This window comes from Rattus norvegicus, chromosome 8 (assembly GCF_036323735.1).
Source record: "Rattus norvegicus strain BN/NHsdMcwi chromosome 8, GRCr8, whole genome shotgun sequence".
Taxonomy (NCBI): domain Eukaryota; kingdom Metazoa; phylum Chordata; class Mammalia; order Rodentia; family Muridae; genus Rattus; species Rattus norvegicus.
In genome coordinates this window covers 52,784,538-52,803,261 of record NC_086026.1, presented here as the reverse complement: position 1 = coordinate 52,803,261, position 18,724 = coordinate 52,784,538, and positions in this window count along the sequence as shown.

Here is an 18,724-nt window from a genome sequence, read left to right as displayed (position 1 = left end):
AATCTGGTTCTGTGGCCACTAGAAGGGCAAAACTATACCGGGACACTTCTCATCAGCCCATGTGGTGAGCTGTCTGATAAAACACAGAACACAGGGATGTAGAGATGGCTTCGAGGTTAGGAGCTCTTTCTGCTCTTGAAGAGTACCCATGACAGGCGCTCACAAACACCTATAACTCCAGCCTCAGGAGATCCAAGGGATTCTTCTGGACTGTGAGGACATCACACTCACGTGTGCACAGGCGCGCGCACACACACACACACACACACACACACACACACAATTTAAAACTGAAGGTTTGTGTGTATGGAGAGAAGGCTCCTCACTAAGCACTTGTTGCTTTTGCAGAGTGTGTGGGGTTGGTTCTCAGCACCCATGGTGGCAGCTCGCAATTGTCTGCAACTCCAATTCCAGGAGATCTGGTTCTCTCTTCTGCAGGCACATGCATGGTATATATACATGTACTCAAAGACCTTGTACGCATAAAATATAATAAATAAAAATCTTTTTAAAAAATCCTTTGGAAAACTCCAGGCAGCCTCTGGGTCCTCTTATAGCTGGCGTTCCTACAGGCACTAAATAGAGAGCTAGCCTTGTCTCCAACTGCCAATAAGAAGCCCTGGGGGGTTATCCCATACTACCAGTAGGGATATGCCAGAGTCAACGCTTCAGACAAGGACTTCACATTTCAGACCTTATGCAGTCCCAACACATCTGCTCTTTGTCTGAAGCTGCAGAACCGTGTCTGGCCCAGCTGGTCCATCTCTCCATGGCCGAATTCTTCTTTAACTTTCTAACTGGCTATGAACATGTCTAGAAGTCTCCTCGATGGTACATCACTGGGCTAACTCTTCTAGGACCAGCACTGTGCACAGTCCCTGGGGACTTCTTCCTTCTTACTCTGTTCCTTCATTTCCAGTCCAACTCTCCTGCAGAGCCAGGACCCCTCCCCATCCGTAACAGCCAGGGCCTCTAGGCTGTCTGGTCAGGGTGCTTGGTGGCTGGGGTGGTGTGTGCAGACAAGAACAGTCTCTGTCTCTTCCTGAGCTATCTAGGCCTAGCCATTGGGTTCTTTATAAACTCCCTCCTGAGTTATACACTACTTATTGTTGTTATTGCTATTGATCCAACCTCTAAACAGCAGAGGTCCCAGGGCTCAATTTAAACCATCAGTTACATCGATAATTCCTTTATTTGTAAGGTTGTTACATCTGACACTCTTTGGACGCCTCTCAAGACCCAAGAGAAAAGTCAGCATTCTTCTCTTAGGAGAACCAAGGCACACAGAGATGTGGAGGTTGGCCAAAGGCCCCAGAATGGAACTGGCTACAGGCTCCTGGAACATCGCTAGCTTATTCAACTCCTGGTCTGCCATTTCCCCTCTACTTGGCTAAAGGATGCTCTGAGTTGTGCTGAGCTCCTAGGGCTGTTCATAGGCTTACTACACCCCACAAAAGCCGGCTACCCTTTACAAGAGCCCCGAGGCTCCAGCAGTCTTCAGTCCTGCCTTCTGCCCTCTGTGTCGCAGCCTCCAAAGCACAGGCCATAGGGAGTTTCCCCTTTGTCCTCCGTCCCCACCCCACTGGGTGCAGAGATCTGCTTTGCAAACACTGAAAAGACTCTTTTCTGTAAATGGAGGGGTGGGGCTGGGGGTGGATGTAACATCACAGATGCTTGCCTTTCCCGTTCTGAGAATATTGGCAGGAGAAGAAGAGTTAAGGTGGTACGTGGGTACCCGAGTTTCCTTATATGCACAGAACAACATGTCTTCCGGTGGGGGCACAGTAACCTCCTGTGGGAGCCAGTGGGAAACAGGTTCTTTTTTCCCCAGGCCCACAGGCCGGCAGCAGCGGTACCATCCAGGCCCTTCTGTTGTGGGGTAAAAGCGGATGGCGAATGTGGGCAGTGTTCGTGCCGTTATTCAGCTCCAAAAGTGTTTATAGTAGCAAGATCCAGGATGGCCTCCACAGGGGATGACAAGTCTCACGTACGTGCCTCTTCCCCGGGATGTTACCTCTCTCTTCCCGGGTCTGGTGTGTCCGAGGCTTTCTTCCCCGGATGTTACCTCTCTCTTCCTGGGTCTGGTGTGTTTGGGTCTCTGATACCCCTTTCTGGTGTCCTCCCTCCTGTGCCTCACCTTTCAGCATCACAGTAAGGTCCGTCTGTTGTAGGAATGAACACGAATCAAGCCCATCTTTGTAATCCTCCAGCCTCATAAAACGGGCCACGTTTGCAAGGTGGGATGGTCCACCCCCTATTTCATCTTGATGGTCGGTGGGGAGCAGGAACAGATCCAGCTGATGGATGGGAAGTTTAGAAAACGAAGTCTTGCAGATCGATAGAAGAATATACAAGCGATGTATCATGTGAGCGCCTCTTGTCTGCGCCACGTTAAATCAGAAGTTACGAATGGTAGGTTTCTGCAGCACAGGACCCAAGCTGCTCTTGGGGCCAAGGGCTGGCCTTGTGATCCCGCTTTCACAGTCAGAGCACTTATTTTCTACTTCAGTAGACCTAAAAATAAACCTCGGTACTGACTTTTTTTTTTTTTTAATATCTTTGCCATCCACCCCAAGTCTTTCCCTCTTTAATTTCCATCCTGTGGGCACTTGGCGTCCATGCGTCCCTTGTAAAGGGCAATGTATTGCAAGATAAGCTGCCTCGGTGGCTCAGCCCCGTGCAAGGCCCTTCCCATGGGTTGTGCTATTGCGATATTAACAAGGTCAGATCTGCCGCTGCGTGAGCAACTCAGTGCCTCTGAAATGATTATCTCTGAGCTTCCTTCTACCTGGGTCAAAATGGTGCTCGGAGCAGTTGCTGGCACACTGGGCTTGATGGAATCAGTCTCAGGGCTGGGCCTCAGCTCAGTAGCCTCTGTGTCACCCACCACCACCCTGCCTCCTCCAGCTCTTACTGGAAGCCCTCTGTCCTGCTCCTCCGCAGCCCTCCACATGGGGGCTATGTTCTCTCCACGGTCCCTGTTCCTGGAGGTGGAGTAGGAGTCCTCCTGGCTCTTGCTGCTCAGCCCCTTGCCAGCACCCATCCTTCCTCTTGAAAAACAACCCAAGTTGAATCTCTAGTCAGAAGCTCCTGGCTGCAACTATCTACCCGCCACGGGCCCCTCTCCTCTTAAACATTTTGGCCCCTGGATTATGGGGACTCTCTCCAATCCTTTCCTGCATTATTGGCAAATCATCTTCGAACCCCCTGGTACCTGCAGTTCCTTACCTGAGCAGGGCTGGTCTTCAGTCTTCCTCTGGCCACTACTCAAAGGGCTTGCCCCAGACCTTGTCATTGCCAGCAGTTTCTATCATTCTATAACCCTACTCAAGAGTCCATACCCCATCTCAAGACCTTACACCCTGGCCTTAAGACACCACTCCCCATCTCAAGACCCCCATGCCCCATTTCAAAATCCCGCATCCTATCTCAAGACCCTATACCCTGCCTCAAGACTCCCTACTTTGACTCAAGACCCCATACCTCATGTCAAGACCCCATACCACATGTCAAGACCTGTGTCAAGATGCAACATTCTGTCTTAATAACACACGTCCCATTTCAAGACCTCATACCCCGTCTCAAGACCCCCGCACTCTGTCTCAAGAACCCATTTCTTGCCTCATCCCCTATCTCGAAAACATACTTTGTCTCAAGGCCCCACACCTCATCTAAAAGTTCCACACCTCATCCCAAGACCACATTTCAGAACCCTGCATCCTCCTGTCTCAGACCATGCCTCATCTCAAGGCCTCATACCCTGCCTCAAGATCCACATTCTGTCTCAAAACTCCACACTCCTTTTCAAGCTCCTATTTCATCTCAGGATCCCACACCTTACCTCAAAACTTGACATCCTAGCTCAGACCCATTACCTTACCTTAAGATCCTTAATCTTAAGACTCCAGACCCTGTGTCTTATCTCATGCCCTGCCTCAAGACACTACATTTCTGCCTCTAAACCCTATACCATATCTCAGGACTCCCAAATCCATCTCAAGACACCATATCTAGGGGCTTTAGTTTGCACCTCAAACATTACCTCCTAGGTACACCGGAGCTGTACTTTGCCAAACTGTCACCCTTCCCTATCCCTGGCTCTTCCTCTCGCCAGCCCTCCACCTAACCCAGGTGCTGATCTTTGATCAGCCACTGCCATCTTCTCAGCAAATATCGCCACTCCCATGCCTCTGTCACCTCAGCCAATCTTCCAGCAGCTCAATCCACCTTTGCCTCCCTGTGATGGCGCACCTCGGCCAGCATAACACAGCTGTGGAAACATTCTCCGAGTATACTGGTCATCTTGCTTTGAATTTATGATCCCTGAACTCGGGTGGGTGTTGCTGGCTGCTGTATCATCCATCATTTCTGTGGTCCAGTCACTCTCCCCTCTCTGATATGAAGGATCACACCTTCCCCTCTCTCCTCCAGCCGCCAAGTCCTCCCTCCTCTGTCCTTGTATTTCCTGATAACCTTGCTTTCTAGTCACTGAACAAATGGGGACAAAGACAACTTCCACAAACTCCCACAGCTGCCCTCCTGCCTGTGTCTATTTCTTACGCTTCCATCTCCCCGTCCTGTGGACAAACTGTATCTGCTTCCAGTCAAGGACAGAAGCATTTTCAGACCCCACCAATTCCTGCACCTGTGCCACCCCTCCCCCAACTCAGGGACACTGATGATACTCTCCCTGTTAAGACTGTGTTGTCATCTCTTGTTTACCCATCCCTCCTCCATGCCCATCAGCATCTAAGTTTTTGTTCCTGTCTTTAAAGGAGGGACTAGGACCTCCAGGCCCATTTAACCCCTCTAGCTATTTATAGCAAGCCTCTTTGGAAAAGTTGTCTCCTATTCTTTTCCTCTTATTCTCTTCCAGGTCATTTAGGTTTTATGGTTTTCACTCTATAGTCTGAAACACCACTATTTTCTGTTGTGTTAACTCAGTAGTAACTTCAGTGCCCATCTTAGTTGGCTGAGCAATAGCATATGGCACTACTGACGATGTCACTCCTTCACAAAAGTCGAAGATCCTGCTGGCTCCTGGACATCTTTTCTCACCAGTATCTCCTGGTTTCCTAATTGATTCCCCTTCATCTCACCAGCATCTTGACCTTGCAGGCCTCTAGGACTCAGCCTGCTAGCGTATGAAGCTTGTTTCTTCTGAATGGAAGCATTCAATCTAAGGAAGCTACTTAAGACTCAGAAATTACATAAAACTTACAAGGCTCAGGAAGAGAAGAAAACTCACAAGTCTCAGGAAACTCCTGAAACTTATAATACTGATACCCATCCCAAACCCCTGATTATATAAACAGTAGCAATTGCTAGGGAGAGGAAACTCTCTGATAAGCTGAGATGCCTACAGAGTAGGCAGGGGACCTTAGTGATGCAGTGTTGTTGAGATGTTGCTGGTGCTGGGGTTGGCTTTCCCATGATGCAGCTGACTCTTGAGACACCCATTCTTCTCTAAGTAAACCAACAAACAATCAAACGACAAAAACTTCAATAAGAAGCTTACTAGAATAGAATCATTCCTTTGGTCTGTGTTCAGCGTCACTGTGCTCCTCTTCCTTGGCTGGGCTGACTGCTTCTCCAGGCCATCTTTGGGAGACCAACTCTGTTGGTCCAGTTTCCTTGTCAGGAAGAATGGCCAAGAAGCCAGTATCTGGCCAGTAGACTGCAGGCTGATGGCCCCTGGGACAGCTTTGTTCTTCAGTGACCACTGTTGCTTCTACTCTCCTTTCCTTCCTGTGGAGCCAGAGGATAAGCAGCTGTCTGGGACCACGAACAGTAAGCTACATGTTAGATGATGCTAGCAGCGAGATGCCAAGAAGCGAGGACATCAATGACACCATAAAGTCTGTAGCCCTAGTCTCTGGATTCTGGTGATGTGGAAGCAACAGAAATGCCCTTTCTTCCCTAAACCTTCCTCACTAACCCTTCCTCAGTGTTTCTGTGACCCAGCACTGATTATTATCCTAATGGACACCTCCACGGTGACAGTCCCCAGAGACAACAGAGTGTGCTCACTTGGGCAGATTGTTTCCAGCCTCTATCTGGACCACCCCACTTCTTCCCTCCTTCACCTGCTGATAGGAAACTTCTCCACAGCCTGTGCATGATGCTGCTTATGCCAGCCTGACCCTTTCCATCCTGCATGCAGATGGGGTGTGAATGCCCGTTGTCCTTACTGAGTCTGATGTAGCAGCTCGGCAGTGGGCACATGCGTTTATTCACCTTCTCTCTCCACACTCCATATCCACACACCTGGAGCCCAGCACTGCTTTACGTGTCTCAGGTAGTCAAAAGTCTTCTCGTTATAATATTTTGGTTGAAATCTGTGCCTGTCCAATAGTCTGAGCCATGTCTCTTCTCTGGTAAAATTCCCCTGACCACGTCACTTACATTTTGTTCTACTCTTGGTAACAGAACATCTTGCCTCGTCCTTGTTCCTGTTGCCTATAAATACAGTGGAAGTTCAGATTTGACATATTTCCTGTCTCGATCTGATTCTACTCTCTTCCCCATTCCTAAGATATCAGGGGAAGGAAGACGTACGCTGGTCAAAATGCCTGACGTGGACCATGTTGCTGGTGCTGGCTGCTGCTGCTGGGGCACACTCCCTTCCTTTGAAGGAGTTTGGTACCCAGCCCGCCTGCCTCTCTGAAAGCTGTCCAAACAGCATTGCTTTACCAGCCTGGATCCCAGGCCCCATGGAGAGACTCCAGAAATGCTCTGGAGGCCTGGCTCTTCTCCCTCCATGCAGATTTTCCAGAACTTGTCCAAGTTCTTGGAGACACAACTCTGCAAAGCCAACCCCACCCCTGACTCCTCTCCATAGCTCTGCCATGTCATTTGCTCCCCCCTTTTTTTTCAGATGACTCCTACCTATAGGTAAACTGTACATTTGGTGGGTTGAACCTCGGAGTCCCTGTAGAGTCCTCCCTACAAATGGAACTCAAGACCAACTGAAATCCCAGGATTCCATCCTGTAGAACCCAAGGCAAGGGATAATCTCCAGGAAACAGAAGCATTTGAACAATGAACTTGGGGGAGAATCTTTACCGTTTCCTCACAGATACAAAAGCGGAGGGCTAATAAATCTGCTCCCTCCAGGGTCTAATCTTAGATGACACAAAGACTAAGAAGCACTGTGGAGTCTAGACAGTAGGTGACAAGAGGCATTCAGCTTATAGGTTGAAGGCTGTCTTCACCCAGATTCTTCACCCAGATTCTTCAGAAAGTAGAGCCTGTCTCTGTGCTTTTAGGGATGCTAGAGTTATAGGTAGAGGTTGAGGCAGGAAGGATTGATGGATAATGCTGTCTTCATCACACTAGCTACCTGTGGACAACCACCCAAGAAACTGTAAATTCTCCTTTGAGGGCAGCAGAGGGCCTCCAATATCCCACTGAAAACTATGCTTGTTTGTTTTCTGGGTTGTGAACTTGAAAACCATTGTGTCTCTTGGTGTTCCTTACCATATAGCCACAGTGCGGGAGGAGAGGAGCATGTGTCGGGCCACACACGCATGCCTGACCTCCTGGCAGAGCTGCTCTCGGGTGAAGCAGAAGGTAAGCGCGCTCTGGGACCTTTAGGAGCACTTAGATGTCTGCGGCAGAGCACCCATCACTGCTGTGCCCTGACTTCCCGTCAGGGCTGGCGCTCCTCCCTGGATGATGGGTTTCTTGATGGGAAACAGTGTTGGGGGATGTTATATTAGGAAATCAAGTGTTTTGTGCATTCCTAGTTACCGGCGCTGTTTGGCCTTCATACGCAGTCATCATGTAGACAGATCCACATCCACATTACCGTCCATCCGAGTGAGGATGAATTGCTGTCCCTGGCAGGGTTCTGGGGTCAGATGCAAGCCATGTGACATCAGGTGCCAGGTCATCTCCTTAAGGATCCACGGCATACTAAGAGATCAACATCACTCTCTTCTGATGGCTGCTGGCATAGTCGCCTGGGCTTGATCTGGGGAAGAGGTCTACACTACTGGCTCAGGTACAGCCTTGATCCTGCCACCATTGTTACCACTCTGTACCTGCGCAGTGGTGGCTGATGGAGATGCTGACTGACACACCTGAGATGCATCATCCTTCTTACCTGATTGGTTAGCTCCTTCTCTGCTATGGATGCTTTCGGTGGCTTTAATGGAAGATCAGAAGTTTATGTGCTTTGTACCCATGCCAAAGCCAGGTTCTCTGTCCATGATTCCATAGGTATCTTTAAGTACCACACAGGGCCCTGATGATATGCTGGGGCACGTAAGTTGAATGCAGCTTGCATCAGTGGCTAACCACTCCCCTACAGAGCTCTCTGTCAGTCTGGATCCTATTAAAAGCAGGTAGCTTAGGCATGCAAGGTGGCTCATTGGGTTAGGGTGCTTGCTGCCAAGCCTGGTGACCTGAGTTCTATCCCAGATACCCACATGACAGAAGAACTGATGCTAGCAAGATGTTCTCTGACCTCCACACATGTGCCATAGCATACACATGCTTGAGTGAGAGCACACACACACACACACACACACACTTGTACAAACAAAAATGAAAAAAGTACTCTTTCCAGTCACCCTGTAGTATCCCACCTGTATTATATTAGATACAACCTCAAAAGTTTATTGCCCCCAAAATACTGTGTTTCTCCCTAGAGAGAAAAAGTATATATGACAATGCATACTTTACCTTAGAGAGTATGTTCTAGAACTCCAGACTACTAGATCCTCCCCCAAAACCCCAGTAGGGCCAGCCCCTGGCTCTTGTAGATTTCTCCCTCTGGTTCATGGAAACCATACTAGAACATCCGGAGTTTTCTGGGTTTTCCTCACCAGGATCAACTTACAAATCATCATCCCTATAGTGAGTCAGTGTGGTGCCCCACAGAATCCACAACTGGAGGCCCACTTGGACTAGACTATGATGGAGACCAGGAAGATGTCCCCATCCCTAAAGTGAGGTAGCAGATGTGTTCCTGCCATGTGAAGGTGAGGAAGAAATGTGTCTGCTTGACTTATAGCCTCACCCAGGTGCCAGAGGCAGTTTGACCTGCTCCAGTAAAATGGCCACCTCTGGCATGGTGACTGTAGTCGGGGTTGCCACCGGGTCAATGTATGCTCATCCAAGGTCACTCGTGAGATTAATTTCATGTTAGCGGTAGGGCAGGGCCACTCACTCTCCATCTTGTGAGTTGGTAATGTGGCACTAATCTCTACAGTTTTGCCCGGAATGTGCCAATAATTTCTCCAATTTATTATCTTGTCTGACCTGAAGGGTAGTTTCTGGGCCTCCCACTTGGCCCATCCAGCCATAATGGGCCTTTATTCACTGGTTAGGAGACCATGTGGGAGGGTTCTGCAGGCTCTGTTTCATTTCTATCCCTGTTACATACTCACGGACCAGTGAGATAACTTCGGGCAGCGGGAGACCCCATGGGATCCCTCTAGCCATTGCTGGTCTTTAAGTTCCTGAAGAGGATGGGAATAGCATCACGCTCCTCCTCTGCCATTGTGAGGTTCTTCCTCTAGGAAACCTTCTTCCCTTCTCCTAGTAGCTTCTGTCTGTGGGAAATGACACAGGTTAGGGGGAGTCTGATATTTCCCTTTGCTCACTGATTTTTTTTAAATGACATGTTCAACAACTCTCTTGGCAGCTGCCCATCTTGACTGACTGGTCAAGGCCTTAAGTGCCACCCCAGCCTTGTTGCCTGTGATGCCTCTGAACAGAAGTGCCACCCCTGGCTTTTACTCTTCCTGAATCTTGTTCTACCCAGGACCACCATCAACCCCAGGCTACCGAGGGAAGCTACCATGAAATTTCTTGCCAATTTGTCCCCCTCTAACCAATGGCTGCAATTTAGCTCGCCTTGGTCTCCCAAGGTGCTACTCCTGTATAAGCCACTTTATAAATTCTAGGTGTTAGATTTCAGCACATCATTTGGGGGGGGGGGGTTGCGATGTAACCCACAGACACAGCACAGAAATCTGCATTAGGCTGCTGCCTGCCTGAGCCTCAGAGCCCTCTTCGGTATTTTGTTGGGGAAACTGACTTGCTTTATCATAGTCACGACAAAGGTCTATTTGGATCAGTCACACACAAGGGCCTATGCTGAGAATCAGTCAACACACTTGACCCCATGCAGAGTTCTCAACGCCTCCCTCTCCTATCCATCCACAACAACATCTAGTGCCGAGTTCACTGCAGAACCCAGTGTCTTATCTTCCACGAACACCTCTTGCCCTCTTGCTACAGGTGAGCAAACTTTCTGGCCACTGTGATACCACTGCATGTCAAAGCTATCGCCACTCCACTCGTCACCAGCAGTGAGACTCTAATTGATACCCCAGTATCAAATCCAACCAACAAATCCCCTCCTGAGGGCCGATCTCTAGTGTTACCGCTAAAATGAACACTGCCTTTTCCTATGCTCCCCTTCCAAGTGGAACCTGAGACAATGGCAGGGCTGATGTCCTCTGGCTGCCTGAGGAAGCACAGTCTGGGACAGGAGGGGGGGGTAGGGAACCACTCTGAGGATGCATTACGGAGCCGGCTGCTGCCGAGTACGGCTGATTGCTCAATCTTGCAAGACCATTTCAAAAAGCTGTATGTCTCAGGAACATCTGCTGGGAGGGAGCAAGAGGGAAGAATTTTCCACTCGCTCCCATTTTCCATTGATCAAAGTTTTGCCTCGCTAGCCATTAACTCCCAGGCACTTTCGGGTTGTGCACAGTGGGTGCTGGGCAGAGTTCTCAGCATCCTCCTCTCAAAAGAGAAGCCTAGAGCTTTGAGGCATGGGGCCCCGGGCACCTGAGGCGGGCAGTGGGGACACTAAGAGCTGGGAGTTGCTGATGTTCTAGAAAAATGGAGGCAGAGGAGGCTGAGAGGGACTGGAGGAAGGACGAAAGGGGTCATGGGAAAGAGGAGGGGATGGCAACTTAATGGTATATGGTTTTTGTTGTTGTTTTATTTTGTTTCATTTCTCTTAAGGCAACTAGTTTTCCGAGTTTTCATTTCAAGTTCCCATCATGCACATCAAAGAACACAGGTCCAAATATTGCCCCCGGGGTGACCACTGGCTTGTGACAGTTATGCAACTGGGCCAGGAGAAGAGAACAGCCAAGTGCCAAGCGCCTGGAACCCAACTTCCTGCACCCCAGATCAGTGTTCTCACCCTTCCTTCTGGAAGATGGGTCTTAACATTCATGGCTTCTAATGAGTTCAGTGGTTTGTCCAGAGACCAAATATCATCATCCCCTGTCCCACCCGGGGCCCAGACTAGCTCTGAGCCTCCGTTTGGGGGTTCGGTCCTTAACTCCCACTGATCCTCAGCCTCTTTGGCTTGGCTGTTGAAATGAAGCCGGCAGATTTCCACCACAGTGCCAGCCTGAGGCCCATCAATCCTGCTTCCCCATTGCAAAGGACACCTAGAGTGAGGGATGAAAGGCCCTGGCCATGAATCATCTCCCTTACCTTTCTCCATCTCTCAGCTTGCTTCTCTTGGAGCCACAAGATAAATGTCTACAGAGTCTCACCTGCTTTCCTGAATAATTTCCCTTTAAAAGAGGCCACTTATCAGTAATTCATTACTTACCTTTGTTAGCACAGAAAAAGGGGCCTGTAAAGTGGGCTGGGGAGGAGGAACTTCCTGCTCCTCCCATCATCACTCAGCCGTCGGTGAGCCCCCACATCAGCTGGCCCTTCCTGCTGTGGAGCAAGGCAAACTGGGGCTTAGTGGGGCTGCTCCAGCTGGTGGCACCCACCCCAGCAGATGGTATACAGCTGTATCTGGTGACATCTGGATGAGCACAATCAGGTCCAGTTGACAGTTTCCTTTAATCTTGAATTAAATGTCACATGTTGGCTCTTTCTTTTATGGCCTGCGTACACGTCTGTCTGTGTTGTCTGTAACTACAGAGTAAGATATTACTGACCAGGGACCACTTCTTGGAGAGCCAGTCTTGTCCCCATCCCTTCTCTGTTTGTTAGAGCATAAAATTATCCCTACAGTGGGAATGAGGGACCTGAAACAGCTCAACATCAAAACGACAAGACAAGGATCATTGATCAGAGCCCGTTCTGCTATCCCAAGGCCTTTGGTAGCTACGGGAATGTGCCACCAGATGGGGTACTGGGTACTGTGTATTAGGTATTGGGCACTAGATACTGGGTACTGGGTGGTAATGATCTCAGCCATATATGGTGTCCCAAATTTCATGACAAGAAGGTGACCATGCGGGGGGGAACTAGTCCACTCTGTCACCCTGCACAGAGAAAGGGCGCCAAGGAGAGGATTCCAGATTAGTCAGTCTGTAGACTAAGGCTTGGTCTTCTACATCCCTGTAAGGAGACTATAAAGAAGAGACTGTTCTCTAAACCGAATTTCATGTGTCCAAGCCCTTCCCCAATCCTCATTCCCCACAAGAACCATAGCAGCATGGCCTACAGTATTCAGGGGCAGTTTATCCAGCTCTTTTCTTTCAGGGATACTCTTCATCAGTTAAAGGGGTATCTGTGAAACTGAGCAATTCGTGCCCTGATTGACTTGACTGCCTTCTCATTGTCTTCAGTCTTAGGTCCCAAGCCTTGGCCATGACCTCAGTATGTGACCTGGCATCCTACCACTGCTGACTCGTCATGCTCCACCCCATCCCTGTTCGTGTTATACACGTGCCTTCACGCATCATAACAGGAGAGTTATTTGTCCCTTTCTACCATGGAGTCTTTGCACACATTGGTCCTTCTACACAGAACGGCCTCTCTGCCATACCTGCAACCCCAGCCTTCCATTTAGTCTCTGTTCTCTTTTAGGTCTCAGCCTTATCGCTAGGACCTTATGAAAGCTCTCCTGTTGTGTCAGGCTAAACCAGACACGATATGATCTTCCCACCTTACCCTTCAGTCATTCAGTGAGCTTTGTGTCCCTTCTCTCCACCAGACTTTACATCCATGAAATGAGATCTGTGTATGTTGCTACTGCTGGCCCTGCAGTAAGTACAAGGCCTGCCCAGAGGGACCTCTGTGGATGAACAAGTGAGGCCCGACCATGACTTACACAGTGGGCCCCATGGCTGGTTCCTTGTTCCCAGTCTATGGCTCGTCCTCTACCATCAAAGACCTCAGTCCTTGAAGACCTCACAGCCTTAACCATCTCTCCTAGTCATTTCTGGTCCCTGGCAATGCCTTCTGGGACCTCACAACCACCTCTGTTTTGCTTCAGAGTGAATTAAGTTACCTTAATGACTCAGGACCCCAGTTCCCTGAGCTCTTTCTGCCGGGAAAGGCTTCTGACAGCCTCCTGCTCCATGTCTGCCACCCTTGGCTGCTCCAGGTCCTTTCAACCACAGCAAAGTCCCCGAGCTCATGCAGCTCCCCAGACCCAAACCCAGGGTCACAGTCTCATCCGGACAACACAGGCATCGATCAATCTAGATGCTGCATTTGCAATTCAGTTGCTGCTCTTCTTCCTGTCACCAGCAGACCTGAAGGGGACCAGAATTCAGCGTGATTTTAAAGGAGGTCTGTTTATCTGGCCGTTTGCCACAGGATGGTAGTGTGATGACTGGAATCCTGGCTGCAGGAGGCCAGCTGTCCAATGACATCCATTAATATTCTTTTCTGGGAAGCCTGAATGAGGTTGTGCCATCATTTGCATAGATTAGCATATCCTGTGCTGCCATCTATCCCAGGGTCTGCAACCTCTGTCCAGGAACCACACTGGCTAGCGGGCTGGTTTTCTTTGGCAGAGAGCCATGTCCTCCCCTTAGCTCTTTGCTGTGGTGAATACAGCGGCTGTGTTACTACCTTTTAAAGCCCCTCAGAAGGGCTCTTCAGCTCCCCACTTTTGAGGAATGATAGCACAAATGTATCTCAGAGCTCTGCATCCCTGAGACAGGGTGGCAAGCCTTTGAGCCCTCCATTCGCCAAGTGGAGAAGACTTGGCAACCTGGCATTTGTGTATTCACTCAGAGAGTAATTTATTGAGCACTTACTGTTGGTGCTGGGCCATGACTGGGGATGAAAACAAGGTAGACAGGTCACTAGCTCAGTCACTGCCTATCAGACCCAAAAGTCCCATATCCCAGACCCAGTCTCTCTCATGTCGGTCCTTGTTGCACATCTGGCCACCCTGTGACTCTGTCTTCAACACCATCACCTACCTCTATCCAGCAGGAGTCCTTTGGCTACCTGATGTCAGTGACAACTAGACTTCTGCAAGGTAAGAGCCCTCTTGTTTTGGGGTCAGGGTAGGCACATATGCGGACCACACCCAAAGACAAGTGGGGAAACTGAGGCCCAAGAGTGATCATCCTCTCTCAAGCTGCTTCTGCAAGAGCATGGCAGGGAGACAGGGAAACATGGAGGACAGAATGAGAGTGGGACTGGGAAGGGGACACATGGGTTAACTGTGGAAAGCACAATGTCAACTGGGCCCCCTCTGGAGGCAGCAGGAGGTCTCTGCCCTCCTGTCTTGGCCTTTCTGATCTGAATTTTCTTAGCCCATTGCCAAGTGGTTAAGGGGCACCCCCTTGTCCAGCTCTGTGCTAATGGAGGCTATATGACATGTGCCTCCAGCAGCCTCTGCTCCCAATTTCTGTTGGTCTTGTGTCCTCTCATCGCTCTGGGATAGAAGCCATTCTTCTGGGGTGCTGCTCTCCCAGAGCGACCCTCAGTGCTGTGTGTTCTCACATGCTCTCCTGCCCTCTCTCCCGCAGCTGCCTGTCCACTCTACCCACCTTTGGCCCATGGATGTTAGTACCATCCCTTCCTGCCTACACCATTACTGTGGCCTCTCAGCCAGCCTCCTAATTGTGATCCAACTTAATCCAACGCTAGATTAAAATCCCTAAAAATCAAGTCTCATCAACACACTCGGGGCTTGTTGTGCTTCTCAGAGCGCAAGCCCATGTCTCACTCTGCACACCCACATCTGAATGGCGGCTCTACAAGTGACCATAACCACAGGTAGCATTTCCGCATTCCTTACCACATGACCAACTGTGGCTTAAGCATTTGCACTATCTCATTTAATTCATTATGAACTCGTAGAAGGAAGTGAGTGCTTTTCAGTTTTATAACTGAGTCATGGAGTGATTAAGAATCCTACCCAGGAGGCTGCAGGGATGGCTCAGAGGTTAAGAGTACTGACTGCTCCTCTAGAGGTCCTGAGTTCAATTCCCAGCAACCACTTTGTGGCTCACAACCATCTGTAAGGAGACTTGATGTCTTCTTCTGGTGTGTCTGAAGAGACAGATGGTATATAAATATACCAAAGCCAAACAGACAGTAAATAGCAGAGCTGGGATTCAAAGTCATGAAGTGGGACCTCGGAACTCACACTTTCAGGAACCAAGCAGAAATGTACTCCTGGAGGCATAGTAGTTAGTGTCTGCCATGTGAATGAGTACATGCCTCCCTCAAACAGGAAGCGAATCGAGGGGTTAATCCTCGCTACACATCACCAGGCAAAGGCACTGGTATGTTCTAAAATGGTTGTCCTACCTTCTAAACAGAGCAAGGGTAGTATAGTTGTTAGACGTGGGCTACAAAGTCATAGGTCGTAAAAGCCATAGAGCTGAATCCTGCTGCTGTCGCTGTTTATTGGGCATGGAGATTTGGGAAAATTGCTTTAAAAGCCCCATGGCTTTTTCTTCTACTTCTAAAATCGGGGGCTAAAAGTCGCCATTACGGTAGGTAAAATGAAGGTAAGTGCATATGGGGATCTTTCAACTACAGCCCTAATCTTTCCAGTCGGAGATTATCCGGGCTCTGGTCTAAGCGGGGAGGTTTAAAGGTACAAGAAAGGGGGCTGTTTTGTGCCAGTTAAGACAACAAGAGGATGGATGAGGGAGGAAAGAGAAGGAGGGGTACATTCTAGGTAAACAGAGAGCCCTGGGAAGCAGGACACCCCAGATCCGGAGGCAGCAGAGAGGAACTCCACAGTCTGAGGCAGTCCTTACCAAGGCCTTGCCCAGACAGTCTCGCCTCCCTCCCCCACTCAGCATGAAGCTCTGCACCTGGCAAGAATAGGGAAGGTCGGTTTTTAAGCCATAAAACACTGCAAACACCTTTGTATTCTTTCAACTCTGTGCCAGTCATGTCCCCTGTTCCCGGACCGCAGCCCCGGAGTCTCAGATGTTTAGCAAAAGCAGACTATCTTCTTCAAAATGTAATTTTGTGGATGAAAACGTTTTTAAAATACTATGCTCTGGTCAAACTTTCGAAGGACTGTTTTTCTTTACTGACTTCTTGATTCAGTGGGTCAAGGCCGAGAAAACCTACCTGGAAGCCAAAACCGCGTGACAAGACATGTAAGGCGCACTCTCCAGCTGACTGGGGGTACTGACTGGGCCAGCCTTGACCTTTAGCTTAGGGATCCTTAGTAGTAGGACATGCTCCAGCACTACAGAGCAGGTTCCGGTACCACTGAAGGTTACGTGTCCTAGCTCTGCCACTGGCTGTGTGAACTGGGGAAGGGTGTGTCAAGCCTTTGAGGCTGGGCATCCCATCTGTAAAATGGGGCTTTCCTATGTCATAAAATTATTATAAACATTTTCCCCTTCTCCCTGCTTCTATCTTTACTGGGAAGCGTCTCTTGTGTTCATTTAGCACTTTGTAGGATACAAGGCCCTCTCACATACACCATCTTATAAATACAGGCAGTTATTTTCAGTGAAAATAAAAATTTTAATTAAATGATCTCTGGTCTTATTTTGTGTGAAATAAGGAAGAATTAGCAGTTACTATCTTTCAGATGAGGAAACAGCTCAAAGACCTAGCCAGTGGGGTTGGAGACATGGCTCAGAGGTTAAGAGCACTAATTGCTCCTCTAGAGGTCCTGAGTTCAATTCCCAGCAACCACATGGTGGCTCACAACCATCTGTAATGGGATTTGATGCCCTCTTTTGGTGTGTCTGAAGAGAGTGATAGTGTACTCGTATACATAAAATAAATAAATAAATCTTAAATAAAAATAAGATTTGGCCAGGATCCCACAGCTGGTACTTATCAGAGGCAGGGCTCAGGTTGAAGCTTCTGGCCAAACCCAGGTCCCCCAAATTAAAGAAAACTAGACAGGGGTCCCTGTAGTGACATTTACCAGAACTGGCTCTGACACAGTTCTCACAGAGCTGCAGCTTCTGAGGGGAAGAAATTGGTCAAACGCCATGCTCAGCATCTACTGGAGCCAACAACCAGAAGACAGAGCTCTTCTCTTCCCTCTCCTGCTGATTGACAGGTAATGTAATGTCAGGACCAGCTGAGGGTGTGCCTTGGGTGACTTCTGCCACATGCACTGTCTCCAGAGATGCACAGAGGAAAAGACCTCTCTGATGAGGCTGACTTTGTTAAGAGGGGTTAAGGTCCTGGAGTGGGGGTGAGGCAGGGTGTGGCTGTGTTAGTCCAGGTTGAGCTTGAACTCACAGTCTTCCTACCTCTGTCTTCCCTCCCCGGCGATGAGGTTAGAGGCTCATGCCACCACGTCTGCCTACATGATTCCTGTTTTTAGGGTAGACAGGGAGAGGGCAGAAGGGGAGGAGCATGAATGAGCTTGAAGAATAGCATACACATACGAAGACGTCACGGGGAAACCCAGTTCTTCTTCTGACGTTTATCTAAAGCACTAAGGAAAAGAAGATGAACACACAGAGGCTTGGAGTGTTCAGGTCACACAGATGAAAGCACCAGGATCCAAACGCTGGGTTGATTCACCTAGAGGTCCACAAAACCACAAGAGGTGACTGACAGAAGAGCAGAGGCAGATGAGTGGCTTTCAGGGTTGATGTGGGGTTATGAGGTAAGAGGCAGGCACAGAGTATAGCCTTTGTGTGGAGACCCAAACACATGGTCTATTGATGTGATGAGACAAATATACCCCTCTTCGCTCGCTCCCTCCCTCTCTCCCTTCTTTCCTTCCTTCTTGAACACTCTCTCTATATGCCCAGGCTGGCCTCAAGATCTCTATCCTCCTGTTCCAGCCTCTAGAGTGCTGAGATTACAGGTATGTGCCACCATGAATAGTACTTCTATGTATTTCTCTACATGTATAGGAGGCGGTATGCAGTGGGTGTATAGAGCTCAAGCATGAGTGTGCAAATGTGTGTACATATGTATGTACTTTGGAGGCCAGAGCCCGGTGTCCGGTGTCATCCACTATTTCCCTCACTGAAATGCTGTCCTCTGATGGACTAGAGAATTTGCTAAACTTGAAACTTGTGGGCTAATTGGTTAGCAAACTCTCTGGATCCACCCATCCCTGCCCAGCATCACCGAAACTGGGGTTACAGGCACACATCCATGCCTGGCCTTTGTACACATATGCCAGGGACTCACACGCAGGCCCTTATGTCTAAAAGTAAGTCTCTCACCCACTGATCCATCCCCTCAGCCACTCTGTAATTTTCAAGAGTCAGTTTCCAAAGATGCTTCCCCTACCCTGTCCTCCTGCAGTAGTCTTCCGGTGAGCTGAGCCAACGTCATCACTTGAGTTCGGCCGGCGGATTTTGCCAGATGCGACGCTGTAATGTCTCAAGTAGCTCAGCTGCAGCCAACCTGCTTCCTTGCAGGCTCACTATGACATAAGCTGGCTACCCTGTCAGCAATCTGTCAGAGACTGACCCCTCGATAATGCACTTAAAGAAATCGGACCCTTGCCGGGCGGTGGTGGTGCACACCTTTAAGCCTAGCACTCCAGAGGCAGAGGCAGGCAGATCTCTGTGAGTTCAAGGCC